Raw genomic sequence first — 9,603 nt, 5'->3', positions numbered from 1 at the left:
CAGCCATTAGGTGTAAAATATACTGGGGGAGTGGATGGGAATACAAAGGGAAAAAAAAAAACCAAACACACTTACACACATCCATATGAATTTGGTGCTTCCATAGGATGCTAGGTTAAAAAAAAAAAAAAAAAAAAAGAAAAATCAACTCCCAGATTTGCAGAGATGACTCAAAGCTCTGGGAAAAGTGAATTGCAAGTCCTGTATTTGAGCAAATGTTCCTGATGCCTTGGGAGTGTGTTTGCTCAGTGTCAGCCTGATGACAGCCTGAGCTCCTGAGGGAACAGGTAAGACTGTGATGACTCTGACAAAGCCACGATGGAGAGGAGTTTTACAAAGCTCAGTGTGTGCTCCAGCTCTCACTTTTCCATTGCCATTGTCCTGCTGGGCTGTGTCCTGCTGCTGGGATTATGTGAGTAAAGGAATCTCCCCCTGCCTCACCTGCTCAGCCTCCAGCAGAAACTCCCTGCAAATATTAAATTACCAGAGCAGAGCCCTTTAGGTGCTGCTGAACATCCTGTACCCCTGTGGCCTGAAAGGAGCATTTCCAAATGTCACAAATTCCCATCCTGGGTCAGCACAGGGCACAGAGGGAAGGAAATTCCTTTTCCATCTCCTCCCAACATTTTACTTGTCACTTTTTAGGCACATTCATGCTGTTGTACACACAGGGAAATGGGGTTTCTTTAGACCCTGAAATTTTGAATTCCTCAGTGCTGGCTGTGCCCAGATCACAGAATTGATTTCATTCCTTCTTTGCCATTCCCTGAAAACATTTCTCCACACAAACCATGACATGATGGCTGGCACTAATTACACTGAAAGGAGAAAAGTTTTTAAGGAAATATGAGTACAAAAGACATCTTGCCATCAATTATTCCCTGGGGAAAAAAACCCATCCCTGCTCTACCTGTCTGCTCTGCTCTGCCCAGGATCAGCATCCTCAGGACCAGCAGGACAATGGAGCAATTCCAGGCACCCCCAAAGCTCCAAAAGTGTCTGACAGGCTCTGAGGGAGCCCAAAGCAGCTCATGGAGCTTTGTTGGGGCTGAGATCCTGCACTGTGGAAATGCTCTGCTGATTTTCATGCAAAAAAAATGTTTCCAATGGGTGCAGCCATATGAAACTTTTGTTGGCCACCCTCCCTGGATATCTACTCTCTGTTGGGAACACACCAACCTCAGACTAAAATGTTGAGTTTTTATACATTAAAAAGGATTTAACAAAGGTCAGATAGGTCCAGGACTCACTACTGGCTTTTGCAGTACAAATTGTTCACTCCTATAGACCAATTTCAATGTTTTTGCCTTCTCCTGCCCATATTCAGCATCTAATTATCCGGTGTTGGTTAGGATCATAATTTATTTATCTTTCCTTTGCAAAGATGTATGCTTGAACCATGAGCAGAGTATGATTTCACTCAACAACTGTGGTTAAGCAACAATCTTCAAGTTAGGTAATTGTTATTCATTCTTTACAGGCTGAAATGGGTAAAATGGTCTGAGAAATGTACCCTTTGCTGTGCTCCAAAATAAGAAATATCTCAAAATAAATATCAAAGTCCAAAATCTGGGATGAATTAGGTGATTCATGCTAAGTGACTGAACTCTCCAGTTATCAAAAAAAACAAAAACAAAAACAAAAAAACAAAAAAAACAAAAAAAAACCCCCAAATCTTCAGATGGACTCAGAGCTGTTCTGTACCCCAAGTGCCTGAAAAAGCAGTGAACAACAAATGGGAGCCCCATGAGCTCTGCATGGACATGAAGCATCCCTAAAACTGCAGAATTGAGTGTATAATATGAGAGTTTATGGCTGAAAAAGTCAGGAAAACACTTTCCAAAAGACAGACAATGAAGAGGGGGAGAAATAAATATCTTCCCAAAGTGTGGAGCACTTCAGAACTTGCATTCCACTCCATATAAACTGCACCTAAATATAAGGAATTGTGGGGGTCTTTTTGGGTTTTTTTGGGTGGGTTTTTTTTGGGGGGGTTTTTTGTGTTTTGGTTTTTTGTTTTTTGTTTTTTTTTTTTTTTGGGTTTTTTTTTTTTTTTTTTGGTATGTTTGGGTTTTTTTTTGCTTATTCCTGGGTGAATAGGACAGCTGATCTTTCTCCTGCAACCAGAGTGTTTGAAAGCCAGAACAGACACTCCACACCAATGTTTTGCAACCCAGAAATGGTTCTGATACATTGGAAAAAAGTTTACTCAGTTGTGAAATGCCCATTAATGAAACACTGACTGCTTTACCCAGGCAATTCTATTTATACAAACCTCACAAACCCAGGCAAAAATCTTTCACTGTGAGAGGAAATAACCAAGCTGAGTTTATTCCCTGATATTCTCCTTCCATTCCCCACTTCTACAGCAAAATGAGAGCTTGTATCCACATGGAGTTATTCCAGCACAATGATTTAACAACTCTAACTCAGCCCACAGTGGCAGAGCCCATGGATTTTGGGGGGCTGGAATGTGGGTGTCTTTCCCTGCCTCAGCTTCACTAAGCAATTCCAGCAGAAATAAAAGAGAAATAATCACATTGCCACATGGCTCGCTCCATTTTACCACTCTCACACTCTGAATTTACAGCTCCTCTTATTCCAGATTTTTTTTTTTTTTTTTTTTATTTGCATGTGCAGACAAGTCCCAGACTGTGAGGAACAGTTCCAGCTTCCCTCATGGAAGTGGTCCTTCCCAGGAATTCTTTCTGGGTGTTAATGTCACTGAAATCCAGAGGCCAAATTCTTGGCTCCACTTGGTTCCCCTTCTCTGCAGCATCCTGGCTTTGCAAGGAGGCTGTAAAAGTGATCCAAAAAGCCAGCTGAACCTTTTCTCTGGCACAGAGGGAAGGATCATCAAGACCAGGCTGTTTCCACTGGAAAAATGAGCTTCATTTTGTTCAAGAGACGAATGAGCTGCAATGAAATTTTACAACTCCCTTAATAAGCCCATTATCAAGATTGTGACAAAAAAAAAAAAAAAAACAACCAAAAAAACCAACCAAAAAAAAAAACAAAAAAAAAAACCAAAAAACAAAAAACAAAAAACAACCCAAACAAACCAAAAAACTGAAAAAGCTTTAAACTTCCAGTAGTTTCATGCTAACCCAGAAGAATTCCAGCCAGCTCTAATTCTGTTTGGTGATGATCAGTCAGTGTCAGATACAGGTTTGCTTAAACATTATATTTTACAGCCCTAAATTTGGCCTTTTAGCTGGAATTTGAACTTAGACTTCACTGCTAATCCATGGCCAGTGATTGAACTGGTATTTCACAAGTTTTTCTGTGGACTTTTATATTCTGGAAGTGTCTATTTTTAAACCTGCATTGTGACACCACAATCCCATTACCAAAGAGTCACCTCATACCTGAGCACAGCTAAACAACAGCAACTCTGCCTGGTTTTGCTTTTGCTGCCCTTTGGAACAGGAGGGTTTTAGTGCTTCATTAAGGCAGCCAAGGTGATTTACTGACATTCCTCTTCATAGCTGGGAAGCTGTGGCACAGAAGAGCAAAAAAAAAAAAAAACCATCAGGGTAATTCAGCAGATCAAAGCTGGGGGTGTCCACACCAGGTGTCAAAGCTGAGTTTTAGTTCTGTGAGGTCACACTTAGGTCAAATTAGGCATTTTTAATACTTCTGATGCTACCTGAGAGGTGTGTGTGAGATCTTTTATCTCTTCCAGGTGCCTCACAGATAATTTAGTTCCCAACCCCCTGGGCAGGGACACCTTTCCCTGTCCCAGGCTGCTCCAACCCCAATGTCCAACCTGGAACTGAACATTCCAGGGATCCAGGGGCAGCCACAGCTGCTCTGGGAATTCTGTGCCAGGTCCTCACCATCACTTTGTTGGATTTCCTCTGGATTTTTTACTTAAGAGGTGACTGGAGGCACTGCATTGCTCACAATGATCCTCTCTAAGGCTGGACAGTATTTGAGGATGGAATTTGATGTCCAGTTTGAGTCAAGCAAGCTCAGCAGCTTCCTTCTACCAACCAGCCATAAAAATGTGTGATCTTGTTCCTCCATCATCCTTTTCCTCCCCAGCTTGTGCCAGAGATCTTTCCTGGGAATACTGTGTTCCCAGTTAGGCTTAGGGAACAGACAGCTGGTGCAGGGCAAGAATATGTTCATTTATAACCATATCTTTTCTGATGAAGCTCCATCCAAAATAGTTTCAATTTTCAGGCAGCTACTGAGAGATTTGAGGGGGTGATGGAACAACATTCTCCAAGGATTTAAACTACAAACAAATGAGGGGCTGGCACTCAGTGGGAATGTTCTAAATGTGAGGAGACCAGCTCCAAATGTGGGTTTGGGTTACAGAAATAGAGTGTTTGCTGCTGGGGATGCATTTCCAGTCCCACCCCCGGGTCACTGCGTGCCACCACACTGAGTGTGTGTGATCTGTGCTGGACTGATTCAGCTGCTGGCAACACACAAAGTACCCCAGATGTCATCCAGAGTCCCTTGAAGTCAAGGGACTCTTTCCATCGACTTCAAGGGGCTCTGGATCCATGCTGGGATGATGGAGAGCCAAGCTCGCTGCTGGAACAAATGATGGCAACTCCATGGATCCAATGGAGCTGCATTTACTTGTGCCAGCAGTGAATTTGGTCTATAAACTTTATTCTGCAGCCATCAGAGACTGCATAATTCATCCAGTGGCTCGTAAGTAATTAAATTTTCATGGCCATCAGTGTATCAGCCACGTTATGGACCCAATTATGTTCTGACTGTATCAATCAATCATTTATTTAAATGCTCCCTCTTCCTTGCTGGTGTTGTTGAAGCTGTCATGGTTTGCTCACTCCCCTTATCTAAAATGCCATTTAATCTCTGAAGCCTTCCTGTTCACACAGTGGCAAGGTAATAAAATTGAATGTATGGTTATGAGCCTGGTTTTCATTTATCCAGAGTGTTGGTGGAGGAGAAATGGGATCACACGACTTGTAAAAGAGCAGGGTGGAAATAACTCTGGACATTACTGGTTCTAGTAAATGTAGCAGCAATTCTGAGCTGGCTCAATGCTCATTTTCAGTTCAGGCATTTGAATTCAGAGGGGACCTTCAAAGAACTGCATTTTACTTTCTCTTTACCAGAAGGTCTCAGTGATAGATGCAAGAAAGTCGTGGAGACTGTAATGGCAACATTTATGATCATAAGACCACACAGACAAAAATAATAAATGGGAGAGCATTATGGAGGAGGGCCTGGTATTTCTTCCTCTTTCTGTTGTTTTATTTAAGTCCAAAAGCTGATTGCTTGTTTTATTGGATTTTTTTTTTTTCATATTAGCATCCCAACAAATGACCATCATCTGTGGATTGTGGTGAATCAAATGCTCCACAGACTCCCATCTCTTTTTGGCCAGCTGAACAAAAAGCCTTAATCCAGACAACAGATGTCAAGTAAAGTATAGCTTTTTATGAACACATAAAATATATATGAAAATAATTTACTTTACATTTTGGCAAGAACAGGCAGTGAATGTAATCAGGGCCCCAAGAGCACTAGCAAACCTTATGGTAATGTGTGTCTGGGCAGGAGGAATTCTGTGGTAGTGCAGAAAAATGGAGGCAAAGGAATATTGCACCATATCGTTCTTGTTTTTTATAAACACCACCAGTGCCCAACTAGGAGGAAAAACCCTGCTAAAAACACTTACTGAGCCTCCTTTCTTCTGTAAACAAGTTACTTTAAAATTCTGCAAATAAAGATATCTTCCCCAAAAGTTCTAACATAATTTTTAAAGCACTGCTAATTTTGTGTTAAGGTTGAATACCCAGCAATACAAATTTTTTTGGAGGTTTCTTCCCCATCAGGCAACATAAACAGTTAATGTTTGGCACATGAGAGGGATCTGTGGTGGAGGAAGGAACAAGGTAGTGATGGGTGGAAATCTCTGATAACCCCAATAAAAATGTGATTCCTTTTTCGTAAGCACCATCATCAGCAAGCTGGTAACAATTTACCAGCAGTATCAGGAGCCATGCTAGAGTGATTAGGTTTAATTAATACAGAGTGATTTATCAGAAAGGAATGATTCAGCCTTGCAATTTCTCATTCATGTCTTCATGCAGGGGAAGGCACAAGCTGCAGCATCATTTCCTCTTCTTGCCATTGTTTGCACAATCAGCCTCTGAGGGTGTCCTGGGTATTGCACTGCCTGGAACTGAGCTTGCTGGAACACCAGGGTGATAAATCCTCCTCTCTCCAAAATTAAAATTAAATTTAAATTAAAATGCTTCCAGCCTTCACAGTTGCATTTGTGGTAATGTCAGAGTGCCCCAGGAGGGTTTTTAGAGTGGGGAGATTCACAGCTCAGGATGAAATCTGTCTCACATTTCTGTCACCCATGAGGCAGGGATGGACATGGATAACCACAGCCAGGTTTGGTGGGATGGTCACTCCAGGAGCACAAAGCATGGGAACAAATGTGTGGGGATGGTTCAGACATGGCACTGGGTGTGATTTAAATCATGCTACAGAGGGTGGAGTGTCCCTGATTAGGGGCTGGGATAGGGGTACTGACATTATCTTCCTGTCCTAGAATGGTTGGGGTTGGAAGGAACCTCGAGGACAATCTAATTCCTTTTCCCTGCCATGGGTAAGGACAACTTCCAATACACCAGGCAGCTCAGAGCCCCATCCAAGCTGGCCTTGGGCACCTCCAGGGAGTGTCCACCTGCACTGTTCTGCTGTCACATGGGTGATTTCAGCCCTACAAACACACTTGGGGAAGTGCACAGGGTCCTCATCACAGCCCACAACATCCTCAGGAGAGCAGCAGGAGGGGCAGGCACTGATCTGCTCTCTGTGTGACAGTGACAGGAGCTGAGGGAGCTGCTGGAGCTGTGTCTGGGGAGCTTGAGGCTGGATTTTAGGGAAAGGTTCTTCCCCCAGAGGGTGCTGGGCACTGCCCCGAGGCTGCCAGAGCTGCAGGAGCTGCCAGGGATGATGTCTTGGGCTGCAATACAGGATGTGACCAGCAATGTGAATTCTGTCCCCATCTGTTAAATCCTGGTGGGGCAGTGCCCCTGATCTCCTGGCACACATTATCTGCTCATGGGCCATCTTTAAACCAGCTGGGCAATCATCTTTATCTTCCCACAGCCCATCCTCCCTCCAGGAGATATCTCCTGTTCATGGCCACTGAGTCCCAGGGCATGACTGATAAAATTCCATCATCCCACTGGGAGATGCTCCAGCCAGGGGAGGAGCCAAGCCTTTCCTACCCAGATAAAAACTGAGATTTGGACACCAAGGAACCTTCTTTCCACTGGATTCCAGAGGAAAACCAGACCTTTCCACATCATCCCTGGAGCTTCAGAGGAAACTGCACCTTCTCCAGGAGCACTGCTCCAGCTGAACCACATCTGCCCCTGCAGGAGGATGCAGCCACCATTGAATGGGACTGTGCCAACACCCTGACTGACTGACGGGTGTCAGCTTGGATTCTGACTCTGGCAGGGCTGGGATTGTTCTGTGTAATACTGCATTGCTATTTTAATTTTCCTAGTAAAGAACTGTTATTCCTAATTCCCATCTCTTTGCCTGAGAGCCCCTTAATTTCAAAATTATAATAATAATTTGGAGGGAGGGGATTTACATTCTCCATTTCAAAGAGAAGCTTCTGCCTTTATTGGCAGACACCTGTCCTTCACACCAGGACAGAGGGGCAGGCTGGGATTGTTGGGGACAGGGGTGGGACTGGGGTTCTGTTCCAGCTCAGGACATTCTGTGATTCTGTGCTACTGACCCCCATTTTCCTACCCCATGATAGCACCAAACACCTCTTTAACCACCATCAATTCTCCACCAGTCTGGTTATTTTGCTCCAAGGGCAAGCCTCACATCACCCTGGCTTTGTCCCCAGCACTAATTAGTTTTTGGGCTGAGTGCAGCCCCCACAAGCCTTTCCAACAGCAGAGTGATGAGACCAGTGCAGCCTCTGCTCAAGAAAAGCCCCCTGAGCACAGAGCAGCTTTGGGAAATATTTTTCATGCCTGTGACAAGTCAGCTGGAATTTCCAATCTGCAGCTCCCCCACAGCTGCAGACACCCCTGTGAAATGGGGCTGTCTTGGGGTATTTATAACAAGTCTGTCACCAGGGGAGCCCAGCAGCTCGTGGAAAAGCAGCACCAGGTTTGCAGCTGATGCAGCTCATCAGCCTTTTGTGTCTCTCCCAGGATCCACAGCCTGGAGTTCTTCCCTCCAACCAAGGGGAGGTTACAAACCTTTGGAATGGTAGAACTGGGATCATGGGTGTGCAGTTTGAATAGAAGTGTGCAATATCACATGGTGGAAAACTTGGAATTTAAGGTTTTAGAATATAGAAATATATATAAAGCAGGATGGAGGTTTTAGGGTGGAGGTTTGTCCTTCTTCTTCACCTTCTTCATGGGTTTGGGTGATATTGTATAATTGGATAGAAAAATCCACATTGCAGGCCATGAGTGGTTGGTTATTAGTTTAAAAGTAAAAATAATTTAGGTGGCATTTCTTAATTGGACAACTTACCCTTAAAAGGCTTGTAGAGAGAAAGAGATAGGGCTCCATTTTTAGTTTGTTAACTTGAAGTGCTGTAGAACTCACAGTTTGTAATATAGATGAGAATTAATAAACATCTGAGTCCAAATAAGAAATACCCCTTATAGTGTCTCAAGCATTTAATCTTAACCCTGGCAAAAAGAAGATAAAAGGAGAGTTTGCCCCTCCAAAAGTTCCCCTTGTGGGCAAACCTGGTGCCTGCCTCCCTCCACAGAGTAAAGGATTTCAAAGCTTTGATTTTTCTGTCCAGGAGTTGGGGTGGCTTTGGTTGCCACAGCAAGCAGGCACATTTAGCTCAAGAGTATTTCTACAGCTCTCCAGACTCTTCCCAAATTAACTCTGAGTGTCTGAATCTCCCAGTCTTGGCAGGTGAACACTGAGAAAGGATCACAGGCCAATGCAGAGCATTGCCCTTGGTCCTGCAAAGCCATGAACTGCTTTCCCCTCTAATCTCCTTTCTGACCAATCCCAAAAGTACTTCAACCTGAACTAACTCTCTAACAGCCTGATCAGCCATTTCCTTTCCATTTTGTCTGCAGTTTTTATCCCTTCCTTGTGCTCTGCCCAATATTTACTGGGTGGAGAGTAATCTTATCTGAAAGATGGAGTTCCTTCTCTTCAGAGTAAATATGCAGCTTGGACTGCTGGTAAATTACCTGTAAAGGAGCTGATAAAGGAAAATCACTCCCAGGCAGTTCTGGTCTGATCCAGATCTGAAGGTAAAGACCTGGGACTCCAGAAAGCAGCCAAGGAATTTGAACATTTGTGCTGTTTAATTGGAATATATGTCTGGGCAAAGTCACCCAGGGCTTCCCAAACCACCACTGGGTTTTGTATGTGCTTCCACATCTGAAATTCGACATTTTTGCAAAATATGTCCAGAAAAAAACCACTCCAAGGGGCATTTAGGTTATAAAGAGCTGAGAATTTGTGGTAAAAGAGGCATTCCTGTCACTCAGCCCACCTGGAAGGGCTCAGCACAGGGATTTGCTGAGCTCCAGGAGCAGGAGAAAGCCCCTTGTGTGAGTTCTGGACAGGGCTGAGTTTTCA

Source organism: Oenanthe melanoleuca, chromosome 1, assembly GCF_029582105.1.
Source record: "Oenanthe melanoleuca isolate GR-GAL-2019-014 chromosome 1, OMel1.0, whole genome shotgun sequence".
Lineage (NCBI taxonomy): Eukaryota > Metazoa > Chordata > Aves > Passeriformes > Muscicapidae > Oenanthe > Oenanthe melanoleuca.
This window is presented reverse-complemented; position numbering follows the sequence as displayed.